The following is a 12,879-nucleotide window of genomic DNA, read 5'->3' on the forward strand; positions in this document are numbered from 1 at the left end:
TAAAGTGTTTCCACACTCTTCCTTCTCTCCTGTTTGTGGCAGTGATTTATATAGGTTAGTTTTAGCCAGTTGGCAGTTGGCAACCTGAAAGATGTAGCTTGTGGGATGGACATCCTTGTATAATATAGAAGAAAAAAAATACAGACTGGATTCAAGAGCAAATGGGCCAGAGGCTAGCACAGTGGCAAAGTAAAACATACTAATGAGGAGGGTCAGTATCTAAAAGATTTGAACAGCTTTACACTATACATTAGAGGACAGAGTTGGCTTGTAGTTTATGCTGTTCTTTGCCTACAGAGAAAAACAGAACCACAGTTCTTGGTGCTTAGATGCCAAATTCTTCCTAAAAAATGTCTGTGTATGTGTCCCTGTGTGTGTGTGTATGTGTGTGCATGTGTATATATGTGTTTGCATGTATGTATGCATGCATGTATATGGTGTGTGGGTGCATTTGTGCGCTCTTGCATGTGGAAGGCAGAGGTGCCCTTTGAGTATCCTTCCTCAGGAGTCTCTCACTTGGACCTGGATCTCACCAAGCCAATTACTACATCCTGCTTTTTACATGAGTTTTAGGGATTAACTCAGAACCTTATATTTGTACACCAAGTATTTATCAACTGAACTCTTTCTGCAGCCTGAATTGTACCCTTTTGGTATACGTAAGGAAGGCAGTTTGAAACAAGTTAAACTGGGAGATTAACCCAATTCTCCTAATAGTTTACAAAGGCCTCTTACCAGAGAAAAGAAAAATTGGGCTGGAAATAACTGCACAGAGAAATGTATCCAAGCAGCAATGGAACCACACACATCCTTCTTAAGGAAAACTAAGTAGTTAAGAATGGGTAAGGTGGGCATTAATTTGCAGAGGCTGTTAGAGGTTGTATGAAAATTCTATAAATTGCCTGGATCTATGAGGAAGCCAACAGCCCAAATTTATGGCTACCACCCTGTTCCTGATTGATGATATCTGCTTACCCTAGTTTTAAAATTCTGACCTTCAATTATTTAGTTTTTGATTGCATGCCAAGAAGTGGCTCTCAATATTCCCTCACCAAGCTATCTGCTAGCCCTTCACCACTTCCCTGAGTTTGAATCCCACTTAATGTTTGAGCCCTTGTGATCGATCACACACATCCCAGCACCTCTGTTTGAATTCCTCCACTTAGAGGAGTGGTTCTCAACTATGCTGTGACCCTTTAATGCAGTCCTCATCTTATGATGACCTCCAAACATAAAATTATTTCACTGTTACTTGATAACTGTAAATTTGCTACTGATGTAAATTCTAATGAAAATATTTAATATTCACATATTGACAGGATATCTGATATATGTGACCCCGAAGGGGTCTCAACCCCCAGGTTGAGAACCTCTGACTTCATAGTGCAAAAACAATGTGCTTCAGCCACTTTCTTTTGTCTGACCACCATTTTTTTAAAAAGTGGTTCTGGTTATATTGTTTTGAACACCACTAGATCATTATTTATTGAGAGCCAGACTGGCTGAAGAGAATATATGTCACTTATAAATTTCATCTTAATTGGTAATCTCCAAGAATTTTACATGTTCTTAGTTTAATGACTACCAGATGCAACTATGCTGCCACCTGTTGGTAGTCTAGCCTACATGTAAGGAAAGTACTTGGAAAAAAATAGGCTTCCATGCAAAAGCAAGCCTTGTTTCTCAGGTGCCAGATGTTTATAATGACCTTTTATCCTGATTGTTTAACACACTTACAAAGAGCACTAGCAGGTTTTATAAACAGATGTCAGTAGCTCATAAGTACCAAAGGTTTCTCTGTATATTTGTGACCATCAGTGGGCCTGTGATTTTTGGTGTGAGGTGGCTTTTTTTTTTTTTTTTTTTTTTTTTTTTTGAGAGAGAGAGTATCGCTATGTAATCCTGGCCATCCTGGAGCTCACTATGTAGACCAGGTTGGCCTCCAGCTTACACTTTCCTCTGCTTTAGAGTGCTGAGATCAAAGGCTAGTGTCACCAGGTCTGGTTTGAACCCATGGCTTTTAAAAGTATGATGACCAAATGTTTTAACGAGAAAGCTTAGTGATTTTGTTGTTTTTGAACTTCTGTTTTAATTTGATAGTCCTACTATCTTTCCCCACCTTTAAAGAACATTATTCTTCTCAAATTTATCAAGTCTTCCTTGGTAAAAATTCAAAACACAATTTTGTAAAATGTTAGCTGCAAAATTCAGACAAGTAGGAGTCTAAAGTGAGCATACCACATAATAATAAACTCTATTATTTAAATAAACTGTCTCAGATGAAGAGTGTTGAGACTGAGCCAGGCTAGCCTGGAAGGTTAGGTAACACCTCCTTTAAGGACCTGATGTTTGCTTTAACTGGACTGCTTGGGGACTGTGAATTGTGGGCTGAAGCACATTTTCACAGTTGAATGAGGCTCAAGAGTTCAGTGGAAAAATAATTAGACATGAATGACAGGCTTGGCTAATGTGGGACTAGGGTGGGGTGGGAAGAACATGAAGGTCAAGAAGGTAAAAGATCTCTGGGGGATGGAAGACATCATGTGAGTGGGGATGTCAATCCAAGCCAAGTGTGACACCATTCTTGAGTCTAGAGCACCTGAGGTAAAGATGAACGTGTTAACAAGTTGACCGATGGTTGTGTGAGGGCTTCTTTTCCAGGAGACCTAAGCTAGGAGATGGATCATTGACATTACCTGTGAGGTGAGTTCACATTGCAGAGTTTCCCCCTCAATAATAATTCCTTAGATGAGCCAAACATCATAGATCCATTCATTTAGTAGGCCTTAAATATGGTCTTTAAAAAAAAAATCTTAGTGCTGGGTGTGGTGGCCCACGCACAGCACTTGGGAGGCAGAGGCAGGTGAATTTCTGAGTTCGAGGCCAGCCTTGTTTACAGAGTGAGTTCCAGGACAGCCCGGACTACCTAGAGAGACCCTGTCTTGAAAAAACAAAAACAACAAAATTAAAAAAAAAAAACTTAATGAAACTTCTACTTACAAACACAATTACTGAAAATAAAGTCAAAGCCAGCATGACGGCATTCTCCCGAATCCCTTGCCACTCCTGAAAACACTTGGGCAACAGGGATAAGAAAAGCAACCCCTCAACCTGAGTTCCATAGTGAGACTCTGCCTCAAATACATACGTAAATAAAATAAAATGTCTAAAAAGGTCAAGGATGCAGGAGTGTAAAGTAAGTTAGTTTGGGCCTTTAATGAGCAGCGGACACCAGGCAGGCAGTATTAGGGGCAGAAAAGATTGCTTGGGAGAAGTGTTTATAAGGAACCAGGGTTAGAAACAACTGTGGACAGGAAGTACCCTGAAAGAGACACTTGTGGAGTGGAGGGACAGGAAGGGAATTAGAAAGTGGGTAGACACTCAGTTCTAATAAAGTTTTGACTAGGCCAAAAGGTAGCTCTCAGGTCAAAAATCATTCACTGAAGGAGCACCCTGTAGCAATGAGTCTTTGACTACACTCACGGATTAGCCTGGAGGAACGTGGTGTTAGTACCATATAGGCTCTGCATCAAATAGTGCATTTTCATCCCTTTATAGAGAGACCTTGCAGTATCAGGGTGGGCGTGACCCACCCCACCCTAACCAGAGCTTTCTGACAGCTGGCAGGCTCAAGCCTCTAAGGAAAAGGAGCTGCAGAGTGGGCTGCTGGAAGCTGTGAATACAATGGCAGCATGTCTAAAAGAGAGAAGGAAACAAAAAATCCTCAGCTGAACTTTCCCAGCTGAAGGAAGTAGGAAAGTAGCAGGCCTGCAAAGGTCACCTTGGCAACAGAAACCATCTTTCCTGACCTCTGCAGGAAGGAGACCTGAATGCCTGATTGTGAACTTTTATTAACTTTGCCCCCTTCCCCTGCCAGTTTTGACTGCTCACCTCTGACTGGTCTTGTTTTGTTTTTTATTCTGTCGTTGGTTGTTGTTTTGTTTTGTTTTTACCAACTTTACATGGATATATTCAGCTAATTTTGGCAAACTGGGTTCACTTGAGCCCACCTAGTGCCCTATAAATTAATCCTTTATAAGGAGGTAGGATTGCTACAGAACCAAGGGAGGAGGAAAGGGAAGGAGGACTTCCAAGCCTGGCCTCTGACTGGCTGGGAGACTGGCCCCAAACATTCCTATCTCTTTAGGGGAAGAAGTCTGAAGACTTCAGGGTGTGGCTCCCAGCCAGAAGGAAGCCTTTAAGACTCTCTGGGAATGGACTTCTTGGAGGCTTCCCAAGCCTGAGACTTTTGCCCCTGGAAATGAGCTTGCTCAAGCTAGCCTCTAGGACATAATCAACAGCTGCAAGCAGTAAGGGCTCTTTCCAGCTTTGGCCTCAACACACCACAATTCATTCTCATAGCTTCTCACAATCTCTAAGACCTGATATCTGTATTGGTGACTTACAGATGTGTTTGGTTTGCACACCGAAGCCCACCAAGATTGCTTAAGCTGTAATACTTCCCAGAGTTATGATGGCTCTCAGCCAGCAGCCTGCTGCTTCCAAGAGTTAGAACCTGTTCTCAATCCCGTATGACAATCTGTCTATGGCTATTTTATCCTGTTCAAGATTGTTAATTCTGAATTAACAACAAAGAACCTCCCATTTGTCCTTTTGTTCGGCTCACTCTATACTTGAGGAGAGTGGGAACAAGAACCCTGGGACAGAAGAAAGCCTTCCTTGGCTGATTTAGCTATTGCATTTGGCTGAGTACCACAAAAAGCCAATAGAACCACGGATTCAGCAGAGTCGCATCTTCAGAATGGTGAGAGCAATTGATTCCCCCTGCGTCCATTTTTTTTTTCCCTAGGAGGCGTTGGAAGAGAGAGCCTCTGTGGTCAACAGTAGTCCTCTCAGTTGAAAACACTGGGGGTCTTTCAGCCAAATAAAACAAGCACTAGTGACTAGTATGACTACCAGGTTGAAATTTCAGAGTTCAGGTGTTTGTTACAAGTGACTGGATCAATCTTCCACAGCCCTTGACAATAGGATGTTGATCCTATTCTAGTTTCTGTTTCTTTCCACAGAAACCTGCCCATTCCGTGGGGTTGAGATGAAGTTCTAAAGAAACTTAAAGTTTCTGGCTTGGATGACATACTGCATTACAGGGACTAAACCTGGTCCCCTGACTGCTCTTAGGGTGTGGGTGGGAAATCTGCACTCTGTATTCTTGCTGTCTTTTGAATCCTGAATATCACCTGATCACAGGCCCTGTCTTTTGACTCTCCCTTTGAGCTGCTGGTTGCTACATGTAAGTAGTGGGTTTGTCAAAGACACTGTACTATTGTCAGGTTTTGCCTGGCCTCTGTCAGGAATGCTGTAACTAGCTGATGTGGAAGGCAATGAGATATGGAAAGGTTGCTAGCTGCATGCCCACAAAGATCTTTCCACCAGAGGTTGGAGGGTGTGCAGGAAGGCAGAGGCCTCTTGTAAGCTTGAGCTAGAGTCTCATGGCAAGGTAGGTGATGTGACATGAGGCTGTCCTGTCCTCTTGGAGGAGTAAGGGGTGGTAAGAGATCTTTTTCCTTAGGGTATGGGGAAGTTCTCAGTGTTGTTCTACACTGTCTGAGGCAAGGAACAATGGATGGACACACAGCCCTGGGTGTCTCAACAGGACCAGAGTCATTGCTGTGTTAGTGCTTGTGTGAACGGATTGGTCTAGGACCCTGACAATTGGCAAATTTCTCAAACTGTAGCGATAATCTTCATTGCTCTCTTCAGGCTGCATGTTTAGAAAGTTTAACTCAAGTCTGGTAACTCTAGTGTGTTTCAAATAAGTACAGACTTTGCAGGCGAATGCTAGCTAACAGCTTATGGAGTCTAGTCTATGTGTGCTTGGGCACTGGGTTCAGCTCTCCTTGGGCATGGTAGGATGAGGATTTTATAGCCCACACTTCACCTGCAGTGACACACCTACTCCAACAGGGCCACACCTTCTCATAGTGCCACTCCCTGGGCCGAGCATATACAAACCATCACATGCTTCATGGCCCAGTCATGGCCCTTGGATTGTTCCCAGTTTCAAAGCTCACCTAGTTGCATCATGTCTATTCTCTGTGCTGCTCACACACTGTTCCCATATGCTGTCCATCACCTCCTTGAATAGCTGCCCATAAAATCTGTTCTGATTGAAGCTGTTTGTCCACTTTTGTGCCCAGAAGGAAATGCCATCTCTTCATAACAGGTGAACAATTGTTGCTCTCATGCCTTAGTGGGGGCATTTATCCAGGTCTGTACACTTTGGCTTTCATTACATAAATAAAAGTGATTATACATACTACTCTGTACTCTTATCCTAGTATATTTTGGAATTTTTTTATTCATTTCATAAAGGGCCTTATTTCTCATGCTGAGTAGTAGTCTTTGTATAGATGTATTATTTATTTTTCAAGCAGTTCCTGTTGATGGAATCACACTAATTAGAGATTTTAACCAATTTGACTTTAATGAATAATTAATTTACATCATGTAACAAATATATCCTTTGTTGGGGGGTGTGGCAATTAGGGTCTGTGCATGCTTCTAGGTAATTGTCACCTCAGAGCCATATCCTCATTCTAACACCTATGACTTGCAACATGTGACCTTGGTTACTGGACATTAAAATGATAGAGATAGATCTTATCCAGTAACTACTGTCCACAGTGGAAAGACTTAAGATCTATTCCACTTGTTCCAGAGGCAACTGGGCATTTCAAAGACAACAAGGGAGAAGAGGAATGAGCAGGGTTAAGTCTGGGAAATGAAAATGAAGAAAAACACACGGGAAGATTGGCCAATGTAAATGTATGGGGCAGCTGTGTGGAGAGTCTTGAAGCTAGATTTCTGACCTCCCACAGTGATGAATAGTTACATTTCAAAGGAATGACTTTCACATCCTTGAGAATGATACTCAGAGATTGTAGGCTATATATATCTCAAAGGGACAAAGGTCTTAACTGTTTCATAACAGTTAAGAATAAATTCAGTTCTTAACTGAAATTTAGTTTCATAGAGCTTTTAAAACTAAATGTTCTATGAAAGGAAGGTGTCAGGTGTTGGCTGAACTTGAGCTGTTTCAGACTCTGACTCAAAGAGAACCTGAATTGTTCTAGTGATACAGCTGGTGGGCACTCAAAGCCATCCTAAGGTTGGGCTTAGTATAGGAGTTTGGATTAGGCCATTAGGGGACAAGAGTTATTTTGTAGTTCTAACAATGCAGCCTCATGATAAACGTTACAAGTACAATCACTGGATCAAGTTGCCCTGTTAGAGAAAGGAGTTGTGCTTCTGCTTAGAATGGATGAGTATCCATGACTTCCGCAGTCCTAATCCATGACAGTGTTACCATCACATATACCTTGGTGTATGGATCCATCTTTTTTTTTTAATCCATCATTTTGTGCTCTCAATGGAACCATTTAATCAATAGATTCATGAGTTTTAGTTTCAGGACATTTTATTGAATTGCTTTCTTTGACAGTTCTTGAATGCTTTGTTTGTTTGTTTGTTCGTTCTTTTTTACCCTTCAGTGTCAAGAATCAATATCCCTGAACTGCACCCCTAGCTCTTGCTCTCAATGAAACTCTTGTTTTCAGGATTTTTAGGCTTCTTTGTTGAATCTCGAATGTTAGGTCTGCTTTTCTGTCTGATGTCATTCCTGGTTATCCTCACTTCAGGAGCAGGGAACTAGAAAGTTGCTTATATAGATTTGAGGAGGAAGGTGTTATGCCCAAGTGGCAGGGACCTCAAAGACCACCAAGGAGCCAATTCAGCCACAAACATATAATAGTCTTTATTACAAGCTTGAGAGCAAGGACTCTCATCATCACAGTTGCAGTGGGTCAGAAGTGAGAGCCCCATGTTTTAGGGTATGGGGTATTTATTATATTACAGCAAGGTTAGTGAATTTCCCTATGGGTCAGCCAAGTTAATATTTTAAAAACTGCATTTCTGGCTTAATTTTCAGGAACCAAGTGTGGGGGCAAACCCCCACCCCCGACAAACAGGGTGGCTAGGTTATATCAATTTCCTGCAGGATGTCTTAGGTTATCTATATGTACCTTGGCCCTGCTGTTGTAGACTCATTGTTGCTAAGGGGGGATTGTCATAGACTGTTTGCTCAAGTGGACTTTGTGCACTCTCAAAAACAGAGTTGACTGGGCTTTACAAAGAGAAGAATAACTTGTTAGATGTGATCTTCACATTGGAGTAATCTGGCCACATTGCTTTACTGGGGAATCAATGTTGTGTGTTTTGATGTATTTTACTGGGCTGGTCAAATCTCTATAAGTTTCTGAACTTTCTTAAGGACAGGGCCCAGAGAGTCACCCATAGACTCTCTGGGTGTCTCAGAACACAGATGTATGTTTCCTTGGACTCGGTTCCTGATGCTGTATAACTCACCTGTTTCTGATGCTGTATATCTCACCTTTGTTCTAATGCTGTATACCTCACCTCTGTTTTGATGCTGTATAACTCACTCTCATTCATAGATCAAGGTATCCATTGTCTATCTGTCTCTAAAGGGTAAATGTCCATGGACTTATCAGGTTTGGGGAAGCATGAAGGCCTTGCTGCATAATGGGAAGAAATCTTTTTGTTACTTAAGTCAATGGTCAATTGTTCTGTTTCTTTTTTTCTTCCAACTCAGCTATACATCCACAGAAACCATATGACCACTATCAGAGCCTGTTGAGAATTCTGTATTGAAACTGGGATGGGTCTAAGCCTTGCTGCTGTTGACTTAATAATGATTTATTATTAATAATAAAATTAATAATAATTTAATAAATTAATAATAAAATTAATAATAATTTAATAAATTAATAATAATTATTTATTAAATTAATTAAATTTAATTTATTAAATTAATAATAATTAATAAATTAATAATAATTTGCAGGAATAATGGTGTGCTGTGCTGCTAAGACATTTTTATTTATCTGTTTTCTAGCATCAAAATCTTGCATCTGGGCAGAGAAGATGGTTCAGTCAGTAGGGTGCTTACAGGTTTGGTCCCTAGTACCCACAAACCATCGGGCATAATGATGTGACTGAATCCCAGTACTGGGAAGACAAAGAGAGGAGGATCCGTGGGGCTTGCTTGCCAGCCCGCCTAGCCCAGTTAATAAATTTCATTGTCAGTGAGAGACTATCTCAAAAGAAAAACAAAAACAAACAACCAGCAAACAATCATGGAAAGCTAATGAGAAAGACACTCAACATCAACCTCTGACTTCGACATGTAGCACATACAAATTCACATACATGTGCATACACACATGAACATGTACATATACAAACAAATCTCAATTCTATTTTTAAATTGCTTTATTTAACTTTATTATTAAAATATAATTTCCATCAATGAAGTTTCTACTCTCTTTTAAATTCTTTTTACATTTATCTTTGTGTGTGTGTATGTGTCTGTGTGTTTAGGTCAGAGGACAATTTGTGGGAGTTGGTTCTCTTCTTCCACTATGAATTTTGGGGACTAGGCTTTGTAGCAAATGACCTTACCATTGAGCCTTTTCATGGTCTTCACTTTTTTGTTTTGTTTTGTTTGTTTGTTTGTTTGTTTGTTTGTTTTTCGAGACAGGGTTTCTCTGTATAGCCCTGGCTGTCCTAGAACTCACTTTGTAGACCAGGCTGGCCTTGAACTCAGAAATCCACCTGTCTCTGCCTCCCGAGTGCTGGGATTAAAGGCATGCGCCACCACGCCCAGTCTTTACTTTTTAATTCCTTAAATATTTTTGAAGTGCAAAAATTAAAATGTTTTTAAAAATTAATTTTATTGGATGGTTTGCCAGTGCTGGAAATTAAACCCAGGGCTTGTACATGCTTAGGCAACTGCTTCACAACCCACCATATCACCTTCTTCTCTCTCCTGTGGTGTCCCCAATACCTCTTAGAATCTCCACAGTGCAGTCTGTTTGCTGAAGCCCCTAAAGAAGGCCTGTCCTTTCCTTCCATGGTTTTGTGTGCTTTGCAGCTTTCCCATTCTCTTCTTTCGTACCAAAATTCACCTGTTCAGGGTCTTTGTTCATTATGCATTGCTCTTTCTTAGCTCACAGAGGCCACTAAGAGCTGCTGGGAGGAGTTGTTGATTTAAGGTTGACTGCAACCTATTGTGATAAATATTATTAATCCTATTCATAAATTAATACATTGAGATTGAGGCTCAATTTTCTTGTTGAAGATCGCAATATGGAATATCATAGGTCAATAATACAATAATCTTCCTATTGTGCTACCTTATACAAGTTAAAACTTTAAAAAATATTCTATTTATTTATTTATTCATTTTTGGTTTTTCAAGACAGGGTTTCTCAGTGTAGCCCTGGCTGTCCTGGAACTCACTCTGTATACCAGGCTGGCCTCGAACTCAGGAATCAGCCTGCCTTTGCCTCCCAAGTGCTGGGATTAAAGGCATGTGCCACCACTGCCCAACTATTTAGTTTATTTTTAAATTTTTGTGTGTATGTACATATGTATTAGGGTTCTCTAGAGTCACAGAACTTATGGAATGTCTCTCTATATATTAGGGAATTTACTGGAATGACTTATAGTTTGCAGTTCAACTAACCCAACAATGGACAGTTGTGAGTGGGAAGTCCAAGAGTTTAGCCCCAGTTCCACAAGGTTTGGTGTTTCAGCTGGTCTTCTGCATAAGCTGGAATCCTGAAGAAGTATTTCCAACAGATGTGCTGGCATGTAAGTGCAAGCAGGTGAAGAAGAACAAACCCTTCCTTTTTCCATTATCCTTATGTAGGCCTCCAGCAGAAGGTGTGGCATAGATTAAAGGTTTGTACCACCATGCCTATTGGAACTTGTTCTGTCCTAGGCTAGCCCTGAACTCAGAGATCCGCTTGCCTCTGTCTCCTGGGTGCATACTACTTTGCCTGGTCCTAAACCTCAAGATCTAGATCACAGGTATGCCCTCCATTTCTAAATTGTAGTTCATTCCAGATGTAGTTAAGTTGATAACTAGGCATAGTCCTCAAAACATGAGTACAGGTATCTAGAGGACAGAAGCATCCAGTCCCTGGAGCTGGAGTTACAGCGGCTTGTGACCTGCCTGATGTGGGTGCTGGGAACAGAACTAGAGACCTCTGGAAAAGTAGCAAGCTTTCTTAACCACTAAACTATCTCTCCAATTCCCAACAATTAAAACTTAATTTTTTAAAAGATTTTTTTAGTAGATATTGTGATGGTTTGTATATTCTTGGACCAGGGAGTGGCACCATTTGGAGGTGTGGCTTTGTTGGAATAGGTGTGGCCTGGTTGGAGTAGGTGTGTCACTGTGGGTATGGGCATAAAATCCTCACCCTAGTTGCCTTGGAAGTCAGTCTTCCACCAGCAGCCTTTGGATGAAGACATAGAACTCTCAGCTCCTCCTGCACCATGCCTGCCTGAATGATTCTATGCTCCCACCTTGATGGTAATGGACTGAACCTCTGAATCTGTAAGCCAGCCCCAATTAAATGTTGTTGTTTTTTTTTTATAAGACTTGCCTTGGTCATGGTGTCTGTTCACAGCAGCAAAACCCTAACTAATATAGATATTTTCTTTATTTACATGTCAAATGTTATCCCCTTTCTTAGTTTTCCCTCCGAAAATCCCCTATCCTCTCCCCCTCCACCTGCTCAATAACCCTCCCACTCCTGCTTCCTGGCCTTGGCACTTCCCTATACTGGAGCATAGAATCTTCACAGGACCAAGGGCCTCTCCTCCCATTGATGACCATCCTCTGCTACATATGCAGCTAGAGCCATGAGTCCCACCATGTGTTTTCTTCAGTTGGTGGTTTTGTCCCAGGGAGCTCTGGGGTACTGGTTACTTCATATTGTTGTTCCTCCTTTGGGGCTGCAAACTCCTTCAGCTCCTTGTATACTTTCTCTAGCTCCTTCATTGGGGACCCTGTGCTCTGTCCAATGGATGGCTGTGAGCATCCACAACTGTATTTGTCAGGCACTGGCAGAGCCTCTTAGGAGACACCTATATCAGGTTCCTGTCAGCAAGTTCTTGTTGGCATATGCAATAGTGTCTGGGTTTGGTGGTTGTTTATAGGATGGATCCTGAGATGGGGCAGTCTCTAGATGGTCATTCTTTCAGTAATTGCTCCACACTTTGTCTCTGTAACTCATTCCATGGGTATTTTGTTCCCCCTTCTAAGAAGGATTGAAGTATCCACACTTTTGTCTTCCATATTCTTGAATTTCATGTGTTTTGCAAATAGGGTCCAGCAATACTACTCCTGGGCATATACCCAAAAGATGCTCCAACATGTAATAAGGACACATGCTTTACTATGTTCATAGCAGCCTTATTTATAATAACCAGAAACTGGAAAGAACCCAGATGTTCCTCAACAGAGGAATGTATACAGAAAATATGGTACATTTACACAATGGAGTACTATGCAGCTATTAAAAACAATGAATTCATGAAATTCTTAGACAAATGGATGGATCTGGAGGATATCATCCTGAATGAGGTAACCCAATCACAAAAGAACATACATCAACAGGGCATTTTCCACTGTCTTGAGGGGTCTAGGGTCTCCTGGCTGTGCCCTCTCCACCCCATGCCAGAGCAGCCAGCATGAATCTGTTTGGATCAACCTCTGGATTTAGGACTGGTAGGACCAGCATGTCTGGGAGAATAACCACAGATAACAACGACCCAATGAAGGATATTGAAGTAGCATCTTCTCCCGATGACAGCATCGGTTGTCTGTCTTTCAGCCCACCAACCTTACCAGGCAACTTCCTTATTGCAGGATCATGGGCTAATGATGTTCACTGCTGGGAAGTGAAAGACAGCGGGCAAACCATTCCAAAGGCTCAGCAGATGCACCTGGGGCCAGTGCTTGATGTCTGCTGGAGTGATGATGGG

The 12,879-nt window shown here is 41.5% G+C and overlaps 1 pseudogene; it reads left to right on the plus strand.

Moving 5' to 3' along the window:
• Gm5686 (predicted gene 5686) overlaps nt 12,581–12,879 on the plus strand; it is a 1,602-nt pseudogene continuing 1,303 nt past the window's right edge.

Source organism: Mus musculus, chromosome 18 (assembly GCF_000001635.26).
Source record: "Mus musculus strain C57BL/6J chromosome 18, GRCm38.p6 C57BL/6J".
Classification (NCBI taxonomy): domain Eukaryota; kingdom Metazoa; phylum Chordata; class Mammalia; order Rodentia; family Muridae; genus Mus; species Mus musculus.